At 41.5% G+C, this 22,416-nt stretch overlaps 2 protein-coding genes across 3 annotated transcripts in view; one reads left to right on the top strand and one right to left on the bottom strand.

Annotated features, from left to right (window-relative positions):
• Positions 1-22,416, top strand: part of CNOT7 (CCR4-NOT transcription complex subunit 7) — an 85,527-nt gene that overhangs the window by 30,086 nt on the left and 33,025 nt on the right. The gene's annotated exons all lie outside the window — the stretch shown is intronic.
• Positions 13,887-22,416, bottom strand: part of ZDHHC2 (zDHHC palmitoyltransferase 2) — a 49,795-nt gene continuing 41,265 nt past the window's right edge. The window contains exon 13 of the mRNA XM_075930364.2: positions 13,887-18,629. The gene's annotated coding sequence lies outside the window, so the exon portion shown is untranslated. The remainder of the gene's footprint in view (positions 18,630-22,416) is intronic.

Raw genomic sequence — 22,416 nt, 5'->3', positions numbered from 1 at the left:
CAGGATTGGGCCCTTTAAAGGTCTTATTGGGGTATGTATGTGGTTATGCTCTGAGGAAATTTTTTATATGAAAGTATTTTTTTATTTGAGCAATCTCCGTTTTGAAAAATCTTCTTAGGTGTGAATAAAAAGGACTTTTCTAAAGATCTTTTGAAATATTCCTAGGTTGCTTGTGATGATAGACATTTCTTCTCTCTCCTGCTTCTTCACAATGGAAAAGCTTCAAAACACCCCAATCAATGTCTAATGAATGTCATGCTTCAAAACACCTCAATCAATATGAAACTAAGGTTCAGTTTTATCACTGAGAGAAAACTAAGCTGCTTTGATCTGTCCCCATAAATAAGAGCTTCATTACACACGATTCCAGCCATAGAGCATGTTTCAGGGTTCCTTTTGCAAAGTTGACACAGATGAGATTTATTTTCTAACAAGGAGCTATTTAACATGGCGAGGAATGTGGGTATTTTGAAAATAGGCACCTCTAATATTGTAGAGCCAACATGTTCCTTCCTCCTTCAGAAAATCTGCAAATTCCTCCAATCCATTTAAAATCAAAATAACCTGTTTCAGAGGTGGATGTAGTGATGTCTTTGTGGAGATAAACCAATGTACATATTTTAAATTGAAGTGTTCCAGGAATTTTAGACATATGCCTTCTTATAACAAGTCCAAAAATTCTCATCTTAGGCCCCTTTTATCTCGCAGCTTCCTCTAAATCTACCACTCTCTAGCTATAGGCTTATGTCAAAGACAATGTGAGTAACAAGGCTGTTGGATCTTGTGCATGATGTTCCTTTTCGGGTTGCTTGTATTTTGGCTTCTCTGATCAGCTGTTTCCAGCTCTTTGGTCACTGGTTTGTGTGTTTATAGCTAAGTAGATGCTGGGTGGCATCATGGTTAGAGATGAGATTCATCATATATTCAAGAAATTCAGCAAAAGATTGAGAATTTACTGTTCTCTGAGGCTGTTTACACGTCAGCGTTATTGTGGAATAACTGACATTATTCCGAAATAATATAGTCCGCATGTACACAGCAAGTTATTTCAACAGAATGTTGAAATAATATCGAGCTGGAGGACTTCTTCTTTGGACTCCTGCAACCCTCATTTTACCAGGAGTAAGGGAAGTTGGGGGAAGAATGCTCTAACTTGGACTTTTTGCTGTGTAGACAGCACCAAAAGCCAAAATAAGCTATTTCAACGTAAGCTACGCAATTGCCATAGCTCAGGTCGCATAGCTTATTTTGGCATAACCCTGCTGTGTAGACATGCCCTAAGTGACTGTCCACATGGATTCCATTCTTGGTGTACGTGCACCTTACGTGGGTGAGAGGATTCTTTTAGCAGCAGATTCTGTTGGGGGGACAAGTCTGTGCTCTGTGTTTGTGCACTTTCCTATCAAGAGTTTTTTCTTTCACTTGTGGCAGCAAAATGGAAGCCATGCAGTTGTCCTCCTCTATGCAAATCATGTTTTTTTTAATATGTTTGGTTTTTTAAACTATAGCAATAGTAGTAATAATAATTCAATTAGCCTAAATGGCCACGTCTTACAGAAGTACTTGCACTATGCCAGAAGACAAGTTAACTGGGACTTAAGGTCTGGCCCTCATGTGCCTTTGCAATACTTAATGTTGGACATTTCTGCTCCCTGCTTTGTCTTGGAGGAGGACGTGTCCCAGAGTCATGTTCCATTTTATTTTTCCTCCAAGTATACTCAGTGAGGGAAGCCCCTTTGATGCTGTTTCTATGAGAACAAATTGATAGAAGCTATTACCCAGGGTTCTTTCAACCCCACCCTCTCGGTAACTTTTACTCTCTGCAGGTGGTGTCAGGAAATAATTCAGGGGAGACACGGTCGTCCGACTGATAGATGGATGGTATAAACAGGACAACACGAGAGCTTTCACTTAAAGCTAAACTTTAGTTAGTCTCAAGCACTTACACTTACACATGTCCGCAACAGGTTAGTAAATTACTCTAGATAATTACCGAAGTTGAGTGTGGCTCTCGAGTGACACTGAGCAGGCTTCCGATGGCCAGTCTTCCATCTGCCGGTGGGGACGAAGATGCAACCAGAAGTGAAGAGTCAGCAAGGAGTCCTCGAGTCGTTCCTCCAAGTGTTCCCAAAATTCATTCAAGGGCCCTCCAAAAGTCCATTCTGTTGCTCTGGTGCAGAGTGAGTGGACAGTGCTGCTCTCTATTGCAACCTTTCAGCATTTACTCTGGCACAAAGTGCCTTGGTACACAAGACTCAGCAACATATGCATCTGATAGCAACCCCAGCACTCTGGCACCAACTATGGGACCGGCTCTGTTCAATATCTTCATCAATGATTTAGATATTGGCATAGAAAGTACGCTTATTAAGTTTGCAGATGATACCAAGCTGGGAGGGGTTGCGACTGCTCTGGAGGATAGGGTCATAATTCAAAATGATCTGGACAAATTAGAGAAATGGTCTGAGGTAAACAGGATGGGCTACGTCTAGACTGGCATGATTTTCTGCAAATGCTTTTAACGGAAAAGTTTTTCCGTTAAAAGCGTTTGCGGAAAAGAGCATCTAGATTGGCACAGAAAATTGGCATTTGTGGAAAAGCGTTTGTGCCAATCTAGACTCGGTTTTGTGCAAGAAAGCCCCGATCACCATCTTCGCCATTGGGGCTTTTTTGCGCAAAACAGTTTTTAGCTGTCTACAGTGGCCCTCTTGCGCAAATACATTTGCACAAGAGGGCTTTTTCCTGAACGGGAGCAGCATAGTATTTGCGCAAGAACACTGACAATCTTACATTAGATTGTCAGTGTTCTCGCGCAAATTCAAGCGGCCAGTGTAGACAGCTGGCAAGTTTTTCCACAAAAGCAACTGCTTTTGCGGAAAAACTTGCCAGTCTAGACGCAGCCAATGGAGTTTAATAAAGACAAATGCAAAGTGCTCCACTTAAGAAGGAACAATCAGTTTCACACACACAAAATGGGAAGCAACTGTCTAGGAAGGAGTACGGCAGAAAGGGACCTAGGGGTTATAGTGGACTACAAGCTGAATGAGTCAGCAGTGTGATGCTGTTGCAAAAAAAGCAAACATGATTCTGGGATGCATTAACAGGTGTGTTTGTGAGCAAGACACGAGAAGTCATTCTGCGCTGGTTAGGCCTCAGTTGGAGTATTGTATCCAGTTCTGGGCACTGTATTTCAAGAAAGATATGGAGAAATTGGAGAGGGTCCAGAAAAGAGCAACAAGAATGATTAAAAGTCTAGAGAACATGACCTATGAAGGAAGGCTGAAAGAATTGGGGTTTGTGTGGTTTAGAAAAGAGAAGACTGAGGGGGAACATGAGAGCTGTTTTCAGGTATCTAAAAGGGTGTCCTAAGGAGGAGGAAGAAAACTTGTTCATCTCGACCTCTGAGGATAGAACAAGAAGCAATGGGCTTAAACTGCAGCAAGGGAGGTTTAGGTTGGACATTAGGAAGAAGTTCCTAACTATCAGGGTAGTTAAACACTGGAATAAATTGCCCAGGGAGGTTGCGGAATCCCCATCTCTGGAGATATTTAAGAGTAGGTTAGATGAATGTCTATCAAGGATGGTGTAGACAGTATTTGGTCCTGCCATAGGGGCAGGGGACCGGACTCGATGACCTCTCGAGGTCCCTTCCAGTCCTAGTATTCTATGATTCTATGTGTGCACCTAAATCATACACAGAGTACATTGATTCTCGCTTTGGGCATAGTACCAGAGTTGTCGTCTCCAAAAAATTAAGGGAGGTGAATAGCTCTCCTCTTGCCCCCCCCCCCCCCCTCCAGGAGGCATAAGTATGCTAGACTAGAGGAATATTACTAGTATCAAACTCCTCTGTGAAGACAGAGTACAGTGGCCAAAACTGCTTCTCCCTTAGTGGAGTTATACTTATTTTTCTTCTCCTCCTCACCTGAGGTTAGCAGAGAGTTCTCCCTTATGTCCACCCTGAATAATCCATTGGGTGTCAGGATTGTGCATCTATCCAGCATTTAGCACATGAATGTGATGGTCACAGTCTTACAAGAAGACTTCTTTTTAAACCTGTGAAAAAATCCTCGTCAGGCATGCCATGAAGTACACTTTTCCATAGCTCTCTGTCAAGATTCTGATGATGCCTGGCTCCACTCAGGGATGGGGGCAATTTTAAATTCAGGGCCTGTGGTCCCCTCATTAAGCTTCCATCCACATAAATGTTCTAGGGCTCAGACTTGTTCCAGCTTGTTGATTTTTCTTCAAGGATATGCAGTAAGTGTGGACAGTCAGTCACAGCAATGCATTATGTCAACAGGCAAGGGTGGATGGTCTTGCTTCCCCTTCTGTCAGGAAGTCATGTCTATGTACAGAATTGGTTCATTCCAGACCAGATCACACCGGTGGCTCTACACCTTTCTGACCTTCAGAACACCTTGGCAGATCAACTGAACAAGCAATTCTCTAGCAACCACAAGTAGTTTTTTGAAGACTCACAACTCCAAAAGAACATCTTTTACAAGTGGTTGTTCCCAGAAATAGACCTGGTTACCACATATCAAAACAAGTGTTAGATATTCTGCCCAGTGGGATTCTAGTCATGAATCCTTGTATTAGGATTTGATTAATGTTTCAGTAAAACCCCCTCCTCCCCCCATCTGCTTGCGTGAAACAGTCACTCAAAACAGTCCAGGCCCATTTGACAGCCTGGATGCTAGTTGGATGATGTACAGCTGAGGTTCAGAATGGTTTGCTCCAAGGCAGGAAACCTTCAACTAGACTTACTGGAGCAGGTAATTAAGGGAATTCATCTGCAAATATCTGGAAGAAAATAAGGTGATAGGCAACAGCATGGATTTGTAAAGAACTAATCATGTCAAACCAATCAGATAGCTTTTTGATAGGATAACAAGTCTTGTGGATAAGGGAGAAGTGGTGGACATGGTATACCTAGACTTTAGTAAAGTATTTGATACAGTCTTCCATAACCTTCTTATCTATAAACTAGGCAAATAGGTAGGTGCATAACTGGCTGAATAACCATTCTCAGAGAGCAGTTATTAATGGTTCACAGTCAGGGTGGAAGGGCATAACAAGTAGGGTTCCGCAGGGGTCTGTTTTGGGACCGGTTTTGTTCAATATATTCATTCATGATGTAGATGATGGCATAGAGAGTATATGCTTATTAAGTTTGCAGATTATACTAATCTGGGAGGGGTTGCAACTGCTTTGGAGGATAGGGTCATAATTCAAAATGAGCTGGACAAACTGGGGAAATGGTCTGAGATAAATAGGATAAGGTTTATAAGGACAAATGCAAAGTACTCCACTTTGGAAGAAGCAGTCAGTTTTACACTTACAGAATGGGAAATGACTGTCTAGGAAGGAGAACTGTAGAAAGGGATCTAGAGGTCATAGTGGACCACAAGCTAAATATGAGTCAACAGTGTAACACAGTTGCAAATTAAGCAAATATGATTCTGGGATGCATTAACAGAAGTGTTGTGAGCAAGACCCAAGAAGTCATTCTTCTGCTCTACTCTGCACTGATTAGGCCTCAATGGGAGTATTGTGTCCAGCTCTGGGCACCACATTTCAAGAAAGATTTGGAGAAATTAGAGAAGGTCTAGAGAAAAACAACAAAAATGACTAAAGGTCTAGAAAACATGAGCTATGAGGGAAGGCTGACAATTTGGCTTGTTCAGTTTTGAAAAAGAGAAGATGAGAGGGGACTTGATAGTGTTTTTCATGTATCTAAAAGGGTGTCACAGGGAAGAGGGGGAAAAATTGTTCTCCTTGGCCTCTGATGATGGGACAAGAAGCAATGGGCTTAAACTGCAGCAAGGGAGGTTTAGGACATTAGGAAAAACATCCTAACTTTCAGGATAGTTAAACACTGGAATAAATTGCCTAGGGATGTTGTGGAATCTCTATCACTGGAGATATTTAAAAGCAGGTTAGATAGACCTCTCTCAGGGATGATCTAGACGGTGTTTGGTACGGCAGAGGACAGGACTTGATGATCTCTCGAGGTCCCGTCCAGTTCCAGTATTCTATGATTCTAGGTCTTTAAAAAAAAAAAAAAAAAAAAAAAAAAAAAAAAAAGCAAGCTAAATAGGAAAGGTTTGTATTTGGGCATCTCAATAAGAGATTTTTAATTTGACATTACAGATTTTCAGTAATACTGTATTGTTTGTTTCAGGATTAGCAATCTGGATTTTCCATCAGATCCATAGGGATCTATCTGCAATAGCTGCACCCTCCTATCTAGATGATTCTCACCTATCTGGTGATTCTCAACCAGGAGTAGGTGTGTCTGTTGGGTATGTAGAGGTCTTCCAAGGATACACCAACTCATCCAGATACTTGTGTAGTTTTACATATGAAAAGCACTAGTGAAGTCACTTGAGTTAAGTTTGAACAGTGAAAACTAAACTACTGAAGTCAGTACAAACTAAAATTTCATATGACTTACGATGCTCTGTATATTATACAGTGAAATTTAATTACAAGATTTATATTGAATACATTTCTAATATGGTAAAAATGGGAAAGGAAGCAATTTTTCAGTACTAGTGTGCTTGTGACACTTTGGTATTTTATGTCTGATTTTGTAAGCAAGCAGTTTTAGTGAGGTGAAACTTGGAGGAACACAGGACAAATCAGACGCCTAAAACGTGTACAGTATTTCTGAAAGGGTGAGAGCTACTGATTTAGAGTGTTACTGTATTTTCCCCATCCTATATATTAAGATTCCTGGAGGATCTCATTCTCCCTGCCCTCTCTTAGAATCTTGATGATGACTTCCTTTTGAGCCCTAAACAACCTGTTTCTATTGCCACCTATCAATGATATAGCCTTTCTTGTGGCTATTATATTAACTGGTAAAGGTAAGGGAAATTAAGGTGCTCATGTCAAGTTTTTTATAAACACTGTATAAAGGCAGATTGAGTCAATGATCTAACTCCTTGCTTATGTCCAAGGTTGCCTGAATTCCATATAAAACAATCTATTTACCTCTGGGTTTTGTTTCTTAAGACTCTTCCCACACTTTATGCAGTAAGGCAGTTTTACTGAGACAAAACAGGAATCCATGCAGACTTTCTTTTTACATTCAGAAGGAAACTTTCTTTCTGTGTGTCTAACATGGCTCATAGAAAATGAGAAAGCAAATTGCTAAGGTATATCAATTTGGGGGGAGGGATAGCTCAGTGGTTTGAGCACTGGCCTGCTAAACCCAGGGTTGTGAGTTTAATCCTTGAGGAGGGGATTTGGGGCAAAAATTTGTCAGGGATGGTACTTGGTCCTGCTGTGAAGGCAGGGGACTGGACTCCATGACTTTTCAAGGTCCCTTCCAGTTCTAGCAGCTAGGCAATCTCCATTAATTTAATAAGAAGGTGCAGCCATAAAAGTTCAGAAAGTAGGTGGTTTCTTCAATCATGCTGAACATTAATATGCAGTTTTTTGGGTTTTTTTTAAGCAAGGCTATCAAATATCCTGATGCACAGAGACATCTTTCCTACCTACACAATAGCAAATGAAACAAACTTCCAGCAGAATGTGTGAAGTACAAGCAAAAATGACCTGGTAGTTGAAAGATTTGGAATCCTTCCATTAAAAAAAAATCTAACAGATTTCTGCTGTGTTTTAGAACAAGAGGACTTCTTTCTTAGCTGGGTGTGGTTTTGTTTGTTTGCTTACAAGTTGCTGAGAATGAATTATAGAAGGGTAATTCTGAATGGCACTGATTACAGTTAACTCGGTTATACTTCATCTTTTGCATGTGGTGGAGTGAAAAATCAAATTGCTTCCTCCTTCCCTTAGTGAAGTTCCTGTCTTGGTTATCCATGCTTGATGGTGCTAATCTTTTTGAGCTGTAGCAGTTTTATCCAGAGGTGTTTTCTTCTTCTATGGCTGAGTAGCAGGGGGGAGAGAGGGGACAGAATTGCCAGGCTCTCTGGGCAAGGTGTGGGGGATGGCACTGCACCCCCAGAATGCACGGGGTCTTGGGTGTAAGGGGCAGCCAGTCCTCAGCATTGTCTGGGGCATACTCTTTCGACCACCAAGCTGCCTGGAGCATGCCCTTTGGCACTCTGGCACCAGTTTAAAGGGCCAGGAGCCCTGGGTCCCAGGGCAACTGTCTCCTTTGGGTCTCCATTCCCCCTCCCCCATCAGTAGGTCTGCTGAGATTAGATTCGATTGAGGGGAAAGAGTGCTACTGCTTGCTTCTAAGGCGAAGTAAAGAAGAATCCTTTATGCTTACTATTGCTGTGCTTAGGGGGAATGAAGAATTGCTGGTTCTGCTACAGCTGATTTCCTGCTGTGTGTGGATATCTGGCTTTGCAGACAAGTGCTAGATGGCTGCTGTTAGTGGGAGTGCTGAAGACGCCTTGCTGTTTTATTTCTCCTTTGCTGAGGTGGGCTCAGTGGATTTTTGCCAGGTAGGTCTTTTACTATCATAGTGAAATTCTGGCTTAAGTGATCTAGTGGAAGGGGAAGAAGGGAAAAATGTTCTACATTAGAACCTTAGTCACACACACCTTGGCTACATCTACAATGGCATGATTTTCCGAAAATGCTTTTAATGGAAAAGTTTTCCATTAAAAGCATTTTCGGAAAAGCACGTCTAGATTGGCAGGATGCTTTTCCGCAAAAGCACTTTTTGCGGAAAAGCGTCCGTGGCCAATCTAGACACGGTTTTCCGCAAACAAGCCCCTATCGCCATTTTTGCGATCGGGGCTTTTTTGCGGAAAACACTACTGTGCTGTTTATACTGGCCCTCTTGCGCAAATGATTTGTGTAAGAGGGCTTTTGCCCAAATGGGAGCAGCACAGTATTTCCTCAAGAACACTGACGATCTTACATGAGATCGTCAGTGTTCTTGTGGAAATTCAAACAGCCAGTGTAGACAGCTGGCAAGTTTTTCCACAAAATCAGATGATTTTGCGGAAAAACTTGCCAGTCTAAACTCAGCCCTTGGGAATGGAGGTTGTTTATAACTCTGAAATGGTTATAACTGAACAAAATGTTCTTCCAAAAAGCTTACAACTGAACATTGACTTAATACAGCTTTGAAACTTTACTATGCAGAAGAAAATGCTGTTTCCCTTCCATTTTGTGGCTGTTTCACACTGTACTATATTTGCTTTTTTTTGGGGGGGGGGTCTGTTTGCTGCCTGATTACGTACTTCCGGTTCCAAACGAGGTGTTTGTGTGTGCGTGTGCGTGTGCGTGCTTAGATGTTCTACTGTACATAAATTATATGTTGCTAACTTGATGTGGGGGAGGCAATTAAATGCAAGTACTTGGCTTCCTTAAAAAAACATACTCTATTTTTTCTTCCCTTTTGTGGAATGTTATAGGATTGTTGTTGTTTTGCTGCTGCACTTTTTGCTGTCTTTTGACCCTCCCAACTGAAACCAGCATTAGTTGAAGTACAACTGTTTTTTCTGCGACAGTACAAATAATTAGACTAGTTTGTGGAAATAATTCTATTGAATTAAGTTCCCTAGTATCTGGAACTTGCACAATTGAATGTAAGAGCTTGAAGGTCTACTAAAAATATACTCAAATACAAAGTAAATCCAAGATGCTAGGACTCATTTGTCAGGCACCATGGTGACCAACTAATCAGATGCTCTGGATGGCATTAATTGTCTACTAAAAAAACGATCAAATATAAATTAAATCTGTGTGAATAGCCTGTAGCTCAACTCTCAAAGATGGCTGATTGAGCCAGAGTGAGAGTCCCTAACTCTTTTCTCAGTGTCATAGGTAAAGAAGCTGATACTTTTTTTTTTTGTTTGCTTATGTAGTTATTCTAACAAATCCCTATTTATATACCTGGTGAGATCTGCCTATGAATTTCAGAGCCTGTCAAAGGTTTTAGACTGATAATACTAGAACCCATCTATTTACGGATCAAATCCAGCACAGGCAGTAGCAATGAAAGTTCCTCTGTACTTCATTGCTGTGCCTATAGCTATATCTAGACTCCAGAGTTTTGTTGGAAAAATGGCCGTTTTTCCGACAAAACTTGAGTTATGTCCACACTGCAAGTGCGTTTGACAGTAAATCAAAAGAACAGAGGGCTTTTTGCGTAATTAGTAATCCTCATTCTACGAGGAAGAAGCCTTTTTGTGAAAGAGCTCTTCTGCAGAAAAGCGTGTGTGGATGGGGAAGAGGGAGTTTTTTTGGAAGAAGAGGTAAGAGGAAAAGCACTGGCGCCCCGGTGGCCATTCTGTCCATAGCAATCACTGCTTACATGCGAGATAGCGTCCAGGCAGTCTGGACACTATCTTTCAAAAAAGCAGATCACTTTTTCGGTGCGCTTTGGCAGTGTGGCCGCTCTCTTTCGCAATAAGTTTTTTTTGGAAGAGCTTTTCCGAAAAAAGCTTCTTGTGCAAGAAGCCTATAGTCTAGACATAACCTCTGCGCGACATAGAAGCATCTCTTGTACGCAGTAAAGCATAGTGCAATTCTTTGACAATCTTTCATCACTGAGCTACCCTCCTTTGGGGGCTCATGCCTAAGCTTGCTTAAACAATTGGCTAGCTTAATTGTTGGGGTTTATAGAGAGCATTGACAGTCTACAAAAAGGTGCTAATTGCAGCCCAAAATGCTAGGACTCACTTATCAGACTCTAAGATGACCAAGTAATCAGACACGCCAGGAAAGCATGGCATTGTTAGAACTTAGCTAGACAGAATAAACAAGAGGCTTTTCAAAATTGTAGCCTAAGAGGAGGTTGACCCTAGAGAACAATGAATTTCAAGGAATATTTCTCACGATTCCAACATGAAGAAAAGAAAATGATGGACAATAGGAGAGAACTGATAAATGGTTGCAAAGGAAGACTAGGCAAGTTTATTGTGCTAGTTGGGAATGTCAGTGTGTAGACAACTACATGATTAACCAATAAGCCTGGGCTTATCAATTAATCCTCTTGACTACAGGCATTTCCCCTGCTGTCTCTGTAGCCCCATGCATATTGCTCCTATCTTCCCCCCTCATGCTCTGTGCTGCTGCTTCTGTATCAGAGGCAGCAAGTGGGGGAGAAATGGGAGCTGGTGCCCAGGGGGAGCCAGCTTTAAGCTCGCTCTCCTGGAGCACCAGATCTGCTCCCCCCAACACGCCCCTCCCCCACTGCTGTCTACAGAGGGAGTGGGGTCAGCAGGCAGGTAGCAACCTGTGTGGCAGGGGAGGCTGCCGCAAAGGGCCTTATCCTAAGTCATGCAAAAAAAAAAAAAAGTACAAATGGAAGTTAGCTGTGGGGGGAAAAAAAAGTACCCGCTTTAAGTTGTTTTGCTATAAGTCCCAAATTTTTTTTAGTACATATCTTGGACTTATAGCGAGGATAGCCAGTACTCCTCTGAGACTTCTCTTTTACATGTAAGTCAGCTCTCTTCCCCTGCTCAGAGTCTGAAAAGCCTCTTAGCTTTGGACTATCTCTAATTTTAAAAGTATGTTTATTTTTATTGGCTTGTCTTAATGGAGTTGGTGTGGAAAGAATGTAGAATCAGGGATTGGGGGAATTGCCATTTAGGAAAGCAACTCTAGTTTAAGAAAGCATAGAGAGTATGATGGCTTAAGTGCTACTTAGGGGAAAAAAGTTTCCCCTTGAAATGTCAAGTTACTGGTTTATCAGCACAAGAACTGCCTAATACACTAAGGTTGCGTCTAGACTGGCATGATTTTGTGGAAATAGTTTTAACAGAAAAGTTTCTCCGTTAAAAGTATTTCTGCAAAAGAGCATCTAGATTGGCCCGGATGCTTTTGCGCAAAAGCATGCGTGCCCAGTATAGACACGCTTTTGCACTTGAAAGCTCAGATGGCCATTTTAGCCATCATGCTTTCTTGCGCAAAAAATTAAGGTGCCTGTCTACACTGGCCCTCTTGCGCAAGTATTCTTGCGCAAGAGGTCTTTTATCCCTGAGCGGGCGCATCAAAGTATTTGCGCAAGAAGCACTAAATTCTTACATTAGAACGTCAGTGCTCTTGCGCAAATTCAAGTGGCCAGTGCAGACAGCTGGCAAGTTTTTGCGCAAAAGCAATTGCTTTTGCACAAAATCGTGCCAGTCTAGACGCACCCTAACAGGTAAACTCATGAGTGGCCTGAATTTTGTTGTCAGGTAGACATAGCTTGAATGTACAAAGTTTTTGTGCAAAGAAACAAAAACAAACAAACAAAACAGTAAATGAACAGGACAGAGGGCTATTGCTGGTAGAGTTATTCCTCTCCCCACAAGGAATAACTCCTTTTTGTGCTACAGGTCTTGAGCAAAAAGGCATGTGTGGACGCTCTGCAGGAGTTTTTTGTGCAAAAAGAGCCTATCAGAAAAAACACAGGTGCTCTGATGGCCATTCTGTTAATAGCAATCAGCTTTCTTGTAGAAGAGCACCCATACAGTGTGGACACTCTCTTGCGATGCACTTTTGAGGTATGGATGTGCTTTTGCACAAGACGTTTTTGCAGAAGATCTCTTCCAAAAAAAAGCTTCTTGTGCAAAAACCCTGCAGTGTAGACAAAGCCTCAGGGTGCGTCTAGACTGGCAAGATTTTGCGCAAAAGCATTTGCTTTTGCACAAAAACGTGCCAGCTGTCTACACTGGCCGCTTGAATTTGCACAAGAGCACTGACTTTGCAATGTACAAAATTAGTGCTTCTTGCGCAAATACTTTCATGTTCCCGCTTGGGAAAAAGCCCTCTTGTGCAAGAATACTTGCGCGAGAGGGCCAGTGTAGACAGGGAAGAACTGTTTTGCGCAAAAAAGCCCCGATCGCTAAAATGGTGATTGGGGCTTTCTTGCGCAAAATTGCATCTAGACTGGCCACGGATGCTTTTGCGCAAAAGCACTTTTTTGCACAAAAGCATCCGTGCCAATCTAGACGCGCTTTTGCGGAAATACTTTTAACGGAAAAACTTTTCCATTAAGTATTTCCACAAAATCATGCCAGTCTAGACGCAGCCTCAGTGTTTTGGACCACGTTCTTCTTTTTCATCTGAGTCTTGACACTGAGCACTCCTCTTCTAGCTGTAGGCTAAGAACAATCTTAATCAGTTAAACATGCAGAATTCAACAGTTGCGCAACTCCCTCTCCCTCTCCCCCGGACCAGTCACTACTGAGGATTGGACCTATAGGTGTATTTACCCCTCCTAGAGTTTGTGTTTGGGATCTGAGCATACTGACCTATTTAGGTTTATACATTAGAACTTTATTTTTCAAATGTTCCTTTTAAACTGGCTTTACTCAGCTCCTATGAGAAACATCTTTAAACAGCTTTCATAGTTGGATTACTATCCTGTCAATTATAGTTCAATGGGCATGAGTACAGATGTTCGCTATTTTTGTAATTTGTCACATCAGCAAGTTTAAGTATTGAGTTCTGGTGTATTCTCAAGGCAAGTATTGAGAAGACACTCTTGTGTGCATTGTTTTCCAATCTGTTTGAAATAACCTTTAACTTCATGCTAAGCTGGAGTTGGCTTAGATCACTGAAAAAATGTACTGTGGCAATGTTGAAAACTTACAAAGGGCAGAAGAGTCCAGGATATAGGAGACAGGATTCTCTAATGTAGGGTAGGGGGGAGACATGAGGACTTGTTCTTAATTTGGCTACTGAACTGAGAGAGCTTTAACTTCATCTTTCTGCCTCTTCTGGCAGAGACTCTTTCCCTGTGCCACTTTCACTCTCCTCAGTCTTGTCTGGGCATAGCTAATGGCTGAAAGGTGCTCATGACAGGATTCAAATGGTATAGCATTTCAGTCTAGTTGATGAACTCAGGCTCTCTACCTCTGATCCTGTACGCAGCTGTAAAAAGTCACATAACCTGCTATAACTTGAGGTACATTCAACACTGAGGTTTTCATACTTCATGTTTTAAAAACAAATCGCTGGTCTCTTACATAAGCCAAAAGCCTTTAATTTTTTCCAGCAGCATTCATTTAACATGATACAAAAATACATACTGTTTACAGAATACAAACAAAACCAACAGGTCTGCCAGGGTTTGTGCAACATCACTAGTTCTATACGCTGTCACTTCTTAGCAATGCATACTTGGTTGTCCTGGAACAATGGTCACTAAGACAGAATATCCAAATCAGTTTGATGTACAGTTTGCAGAAGCTGTTTTTTCTGAGAACTCAGGGTATTTTACTACTTGGTAGAGTACAGGAAAAGCCAAGAGGGGAAAAAAATGCTGTAAGTGAGCTAGAAGCATACCTAACAAACATGCTAGTATTCCAGACTTGCTTCTTGCTTTTAGTGTGATCTAGAAGGAGGGGGAGAGTATAACTTGTAAGGTAAGACTTATTTCCCTCCTGCTGTGAAACTGTTCTTTAGGTTTATAAATATTTTCAAAGGATGATAATCTAAAGCAGTAAAAGTCACTTCCTCAGTACATTTGGTACCTCACTAGTTTCATAGATGAATCACAGCATGAGCTAGTGGGCCAAAGTCTAAGCTCAGTTATAGCTATAGGCTAGTGCTAATATTTCCATTTATTTTAGGTAATAGAGCAGAGTTTGGTCCATTCTTTCTTCCTCTCAGCAATTCACCCTCCCCCTTCTGTGAAGTAGTTTAGCATCAGTCACATATGGCATTCCTGTAACCTTGGTATTTTCCAAAAGGAGCTGTAAGAGCTTTCATTTACAATATCTGCCAAAATTCTGGTTGTGTGCCTAATGCCAATTACAGTTTGTGCAACAATGGTTTGCTCTCATGTGGGTAGTTGGCCCACAGAAGTATCCTAAGATAGTGGGACTAGCTTAATACCCTAGCTGGGTTAAGTTGAATACAAAATTACAGATTTTAAAGCAACACAGAGAAGTTTATTGCTGTCTTGAACATATTATGGAGTAAAAGACAGTCCTTCAAAATACTGTTCTCTATTAAGTAGTGCCATGTATTAAAACACATCCTGATAGAAATATACCACGTGCTTCATTTACCCTATCCTTCCAAAGTTGTAAATACCTTGCTGATCTTCTGTGCTTGATTTTTGTCTGGCTAAACTTCAGGAAAAAGACTTTAAAAGCTACTTCTGTATTCATATTAGAAGCATGACTAGTTTTTTTTAACACCTAAACTATCAATTTTAGTGCATTAATTGAATATTTCTTTAGTTGAACAATTGACAGTATTAGCCACTTGGTGTATAGCTCTTAGCTCCATAAACATGTCTGAATAAAATTGTAAATGGGTGTTAATCTTGCTGCACCTGATTTACAATTGCAAAATGATTTGATGAGTAGTTCACTTGCTTTCAATTTGCCAAATAAAGACACACTTCCATTGCTCTAGGAAGAGATTTTAAAATGACAATAAAATGGGTTCAGACTCTGTGCACCAGTAGCTGTATAGTAATCTTTAAGTGAATTATTTTTGTTAATAGACTTGAGATTTCACTAATTAATTCATAATGGGGGGGGGGGATTTATTTGGATTATAATAGATTTTGGACCAAATTGGGGGACTTAATCCTATCCAGAATCCCACTGTCCGCTGGGTGCAGGGGTATGTCTGTGCATCTCAAGCTCAGGGCCATGATTAGCAGGAACTAGGCAGTGGTTGGTACAATAAATATTGTGCTCTTGCATTTTAAAAAAATGCATGTTTCATATTTTAGAGTACAGCCCAAGTAGTCAGCAATTTTGTACTGAACAAAACTCAGTGCACTCTGACAATTCATTATTACAATCTTATTCCAGAGTTATATTTCCCCCCAAAATAATCTTATATTTGCATTGTAACAACACCTGAACCACAGGGTTTTGAAAAGAAGCTATTTTCCCCCCTCCTCTGTATAAAGCTTTCAAAGTGCTCATCAAATACAAATCAAAAATTTAACAAGGGCCCAGATAGCTCTATTTAACAATATAATCAGTGGTTGTGATAAATGCCATGATGACTCCCCCCCCCCACCCCCCCAGATCATTCTAGTAGAGCCATGGGACCTTGCTTCTGCACACAAAACAGGCCCTAGTAATCTCACACAACCACCATATTAAACACATGGAGGCTGCTGCCCCCCCTCTCTCCCTCCCAGTGATAGCCCTACCCCAGAGACTATTCCTGGTCACAGCAGCTCTTGGGAATCCCTCAGATTATTATATCCCTTATTTCTGCAAGGCTGGAGAAGGGCTGAAGTGCATTGCCAATCCACCAAAAAAAAAAAAGCTACCCACATTCTGCATCCTGCCCTGGGCAAATCCTAAACCCACCAAGAACTCTTCTTATAGGTTAAAGGAGAAATGAAATCCAAATTTAGACAGATCCCTTTCTAGTATGAATTTTACTCCAAAGATACTTTATATTAAATAATATTTACTGGTATGTGGTAGTCAAATATTAGGCACGTTACATTAAAGCTAATATTTAGGAATTTGGTTGTCACTTCATTTCTGTGTATAAATATATTTAATACATGTGATTGACAGACAACACTGCAGCTGATTACTTAACACATTATGAAAGCATGAAGAATTAAAGATATTTAGTTCTTTTTTCCATCCTATCTCTATGATCATGTTGACAGTTAACAACTTTTAAATAAACACTGATACAAAGTAAACTCCTGACAGAGTAACACTGTGGAAACAGGCAGTATGCTACAGAAGTCCTGGCTGCAAAATGTCTACACGTATCATGTAAACAATGTGTTTGTTACCCTCAAAAGCTAGTTTAAAAATCTTTCACAGCTAGAGATCATATGCTGGCACTTCTGGTAATGCAGTTTATTACATGTCTTCAGATGAGTAAAATTTCAGGAAAAACTCATTCATAATAAAAAAAATTAAAACCATACCTTATTGAACATTTCCCCACAGAAACATTGGTCCATCTCATCAAAATTCTCATCTAAAAGTGTTAATTGGTTTTAAAAAAATCCCCACACAATCCCAGAACAACAATTCTGAAGTAATGATCCAGAATTACTTGTAAAAGAGTTAATAAATACTGTTTTTCTGGAAATAGTATTAGAAACAAAAATCCTATTAATGGTAATTCATTCTAAGTTCTTCTGTGTTCTAAACATTTCTTTTTTTTTTTTAAAGGTTTACTTTCCTGCTATTACAAATACAGGAAAAAAAACTGAGATTAACTCTTATCCTGTATTTTATCTTTATTTCATATGATCCCGTGATCCAACCTATTTTTTCTAGCTAGCCCACTAGAAAGTATTTTTAAAACTGTTTTGCAATTAATTTTGTATTATGTAAACATTTTGTAATACAGTTAAGTGTAGTGCATATAAAGGCACAAGATATATATAGTAAGATTTGTGTTGCTGAAACTTTCTTGGTTTCAGAAAGTAGCAATACACCTTTTTTTAAAAATCAGACTGGTAAACTTTGATCCTATGAAAACCAACATCTGCCTTAATATGTAGTCATCTCCTTCCTACTTTCACTGTAAAAGGTTTTCTACAGGAAACAGTTTGGGTTTTTGATCTGAGTGATCAGATAGATGTCCAATGTCCCAGTAACAGAAAAGATACTACATGTTATGACAATGAAGTAGTCTCTTCGTACATACATCATTCTGTTGCAACATTTTAAGATTATTAAGTACAACTGAGAAAAGAAATAGCTTACGTTCAATAATAAGTCTGTAATGATCACCAAGTCAGGAGAAGCATATTATGTGCCTGGGCCATGTGCTTCTCAAAGTCCACAATTTAGATTAAGCTTTTTTTGGTCCAAATGTTTCTAAGCAACATTAAGTCCATGCACACATTTTGGCTTTCTAAAGAGGTGCTGGTCCAAACTTAAGATGCTATGTCACAATTTCACAGAAATCAGCCTGTGCAGCTCTAACTGAAAAAAACCCTGGTCTAAACATCTCCATTTACACACAGTCCATCTTAAATATGTGCCTCTTCTTGCTACTCTACTAAAATTATAATTAGCTTGAACTGTAAGCACACAATCCAGTTAGGTGAGATGTTATTTCAGCAATCAAGTGTTTACAATCCAACAGTTATAGCTGTATAAAGGAAGAGGGGATATTATCTGCAATCAGGTCTACCAAAACAGCTTAAGATGATCCAACCTAATTCATTAGGTTAATTTTAAATAAAAAATTAGCTGTCTCAGTCAGAATCTGGAATCAAAATACGATGCCTGATCAATCAGTAAGCCACTCAGTTACCAACACCCAATGCTGACAATACTTTTGCAAGAAGAAAGCCAGCAGTGCAAAATGTACAATTTGTTTTAAAATAACTTATGGCCACTGGAATTCATAAGTAATATCAAGAATCAGAACTGATGTAGTGGGCTGGCTATGTCTATTTAAGTTTACATCTGCTTGTGCTATTAGAATACCAAAGTAAAAACAAGCCCCTAGAATGTGTACAAAAGTAAATTTTATCCTGCTAACCCTAATGAAAGGATTCTCCCTTGTTCCCTCATAATACTCGGAACTGTCCTTTAGCATTTTAACAGTAATTTGTGTATGTTGAAACATTCTCTATATAGTTCAAAAATGTCAGTATGTCTGATGTTTCAAGCAATGATATGGCAACAGCTAATCAAGCTGTCCATTTCTTCTGAGCATATCCACTCAGGAACAGCTGGCTGATGTGGGCTGATTTTTGGAAGAATGTCTCTTCTTTCCATCAGCAGCTTTATCTTGAACTGGAACAAAGCATAAAACCCAAACATTTTAGAAAAAAAGGCACATTTAGCAAATTAGTTACATTTGTTGCAATAACTTTTACAGGAAAAAATAAGAGTAAAACCTGCGCTATCTGGTACTTGACTATCCGAAAAACTTTAGAAACGGGCAAATTTCCTAGGGCATTGTTTCCCAAATGATGCTCCGTGGAACCCTGGGGTTCTGTGAAGTGGAACTAAGGGTTCTGTGAAAAAAATTTTCTACTCCCCCGCCCCCTGCAGAGCTCGTAGGCAGCTCCCATTGGATCTCTGCTAGCAGGGGCGGGCTCCTGGCGGCATGTGGCTCTGGCTGCTCCACCACCAAGCACAGCGCCGCTCCCTCCCCATCCCGCAGGACTGCTCCTGTCCCACAGGGCCTCTGGTGCCGCACAGCCTCCTCCTCCATGTGTGCAGGTAGCTGCTTTTACAGTGGCTGCTGCTACTGGAGGGGAAAGGGTAGCCAGGTCCGAGGCGCCAAGTAGCCGCTCTCGGACCTCGGCATTTTTAAACTGCTGCCTGCATGGAACTCACCTCGGGTTCTGCCGCTCCCCCCCCCCCATGGGGCGCGCTCAGGCTCTGCTCCCCCCACCTCCTTGCTGGGGAAGTGGCAGAGTTCAGTCTGGTAGGGAAGGTCGGGATTTCTACACCCACCCCCTGCCAATGGGAAGCATGACCTGGTGCTGCAGCTGCACTGGAGGGAGGGAGGGAGGGGGAGGAGTGACTGAGCTCCTCCCCTGAGGAACAAGAGCATGCTGTCTGGAGGCTTTGCCTGCTGCAGCAGGGTGCCAAGCCAGGTAAGCATCCCCAAGTCCCCTCTTGTACCCTCCATCCTGGCCTGACACCCTGCCCCAAGATCCCTCCTAGCCAGATGCCCTGAGAACTGAGCCGGGCAGCTGGGACCTTCAGATAACTGGAATTTATAGATAACTTGGAATGCCATAATCCCTGAGAGTGCTGGATAACACAGAATAATGGAACATATAAGGAGTAAGTAGATCAAGCGATTGGCAATAGAGTTGCCTTCAAATCAATCTATTTTAGGCAGGCACAGGTTGGACCTCTCTGTTCTGGCATCTTTAGAAGATTTGCCAGACCAGGTGAGGTCCCCTGCCACTAGCCTCCCAGCCCGTCTCCCCTTGTGGCCCATGCCCAGCTGGCTGGTCCTTCTGTACAGACTCTGGCCCCAGTCCCCCTAGCAGGGGCTCCCCAGGGCTGGAGCTCCATGGCCACTGCTGGTCCTGCTACCGCTGGGCTGGAGCTCCCTACAGCGCCACCCACTCCCCATGCCACGGGGCTCCCAGTCAAGTAGCTAGACCTCTCACTGCCCTCTTGGCCTCACTGCCAGACCTCCCTGTTCCTGGCCTCTGTGGTTCAGGAACATCTGTGGTCCAGCAGAGAGTTCCAGTTTAGGGAGCTACACCCTGTAGCGATCAACAGCTGTAATAATCTTATAAGTATTCTAATATGGCCAACTACTATGTGAAATGATTGAGGTGGTAATTTAGTTCAATTCTTACAGGTATGTGCCTCACAAGAACAACTATTACAAGTGGAACTAAAATGAACCATTTCATCAGTCGCAGTAGATACATGAGTGGATGACTATACAGTCTGAATTCTATCCCTAGTAGTGTTGCAAACAAGCTTGTAGCACAGTGTCAGGAATGTGGGTGTGCCTCCATCATAACAGTTCATTGGAAAGAGAAATTCATTTTCCATTACTATCAACACAGTAACTGAATTAATGAAATTATTCGCTATTTCTCTATGAACTTTCATAGGCATAATCTAACTCAGAAAATTTTATATGACATACATGAAAGAACTTAGTAGACACATATTCAATTATGTAAGTAACAACAGAAATATTAGTCCTGGGAAAATACCCCCAAAACGTTTTCAGAAGGAGTTGAATAAAATTTGATTTTGTCAGCTGTGTTCAACCTCTTTTGTGTTAGCCTTCCAGGAAAACTTGTATAGCTTTATTTTTTTTGAGCAACACCCCCATCCAAGAGAAGTGATTTTTAAGCAAATGCTTGCAAAAACTAAACAAGTCTTCAGATTTGAAATCTGATTCCAAATTATTCATCATATCAGGGACAGAAACAATGGTATGGAAGTTACATGCCCACTTAAAACTAATAACTTCAATTTTAAATAAAATTTCAGACTGCTTACAAACAATATACAGTAATTATTCACAGAAGATATACATTGAAACAAGGCAAAGATATAAACAAAAATCTATATGCTATTCATAGATAATATACAAATAGAAAAGAGGTTACGTTTTTCAAATTACGCATTAGGCATTACAGGCAGTTCCCGACTTACGCGGATCCGACTTATGTTGGATCCACACTTACGAACGGGGCTTTTCTCACCCCGGAGCTCGCGGGCGGCGGGACCGCCCAGAGTGCAGCGGTCCCGCCACCGCGTCCTCCGGGGCGAGAAAAGCTGCTCCGGGTCTCCCTGCTGTGCTGGGGGGTACTCCCCAGCACAGCAGGGAGACCCGAGCAAAGCCGCACAGGCGGCGGACCCCGCTGCCCGTGCGGCTTTGCTCCTTTGCCCCGGAGCAAAGCCGCAGAGGCGGCGGGACCTCTGCACCTCCGCGGCTTTGCTCGGGTCTCCCTGGTCTGCTGGGGGGGGGGGGGGGGCGCAGCTAGTGCACCCCCCCCCCCCAGTGGACCAGCCTTTTGTTGTGGGACGCCTGGGGTAGAGCAGGTGGGGTGCTGCCGGGTTGGTCCTGCGGGGACCTACCCGGCAGTGCCCCAGCTGTTCTGTCCCAGGAGTCCAGATTCAGCAGCTGTTGAAACTGATCAGCGGCTGATTCCAGGAAGCAGGGGGCAGAGCAACTCTGCCTAGGGCTTCCTGTACTCAGCCGCTGATCAGTTTCAGCAGCGGCTGAATCTGGAGCCAGTTCCGACTTACATACAAATTCAACTTAAGAACAAACCTATAGTCCCTATCTTGTACGTAACCCGGGGACTGCCTGTACTTAATAAAATATATTTCATCTTCCTCATTTTAAATTTGTAATAAAAGCTTTGATCACTTAAATATTAAAGCATGTGTATAGATAGTTGCCATGGGCATTGCTGAACTCCATTTTTTTGTGACTGCAGCCACTGGAGCAATGGAATCCTTTAATGAAAAATTTTGTGAGTGCTGACATTTGGAGGGGTAAATAAGATAACAGTCAAACAATTTCAATAAAAACCTTGAGAGCTGATAGGCTAAAGCTGCAATTCATAAAATATTATTAAAGAAAACAAGAACTCTGATTACAACTAGTGGTTAGTCATACTAAATAATAATTCTACAAACTGATTTGAGAAGTCGTTTTATGGAGTCCTATGATATGACCTATTTTTTCCTAGGCTGCTGTCTTGCTAAATAATGTTGCATGTAAGTGGCCCCAATAAGATAATGACATGCATAACTAATTGAGGTAAGGCAGGCAGCCATTATTATTTGCTAAGATAAAACTGGGTTAAATGGGGAGCAGGCATGTCATCTGAAGTTGTATCCTCATCAACTTTTGATGAGGGTTTTGGAGAGGGCTGAGGATATGCTTCCAGAAATGACAAAGGGTGTGTCTAGACTACATGGCTCTGTTGATGGAGCCATGTAAATTAGTTTATTCATCATAGTCAAAGAAGCGGGGATTTAAATAATCCCCACTTCTTTAAAATAAACATGGCCACCACGCTATGCCGACGATCAGCTGATACGACACAGCGCAGCAATCTAGATGCAGATTGTCAGC

This window comes from Pelodiscus sinensis, chromosome 4 (genome assembly GCF_052426305.1).
Source record: "Pelodiscus sinensis isolate ZL-2025 chromosome 4, ASM5242630v1, whole genome shotgun sequence".
Classification (NCBI taxonomy): Eukaryota; Metazoa; Chordata; order Testudines; family Trionychidae; genus Pelodiscus; species Pelodiscus sinensis.
Note: the sequence above shows the minus strand (reverse complement) of the source record. Positions and strands in the feature narration are given on the sequence as shown.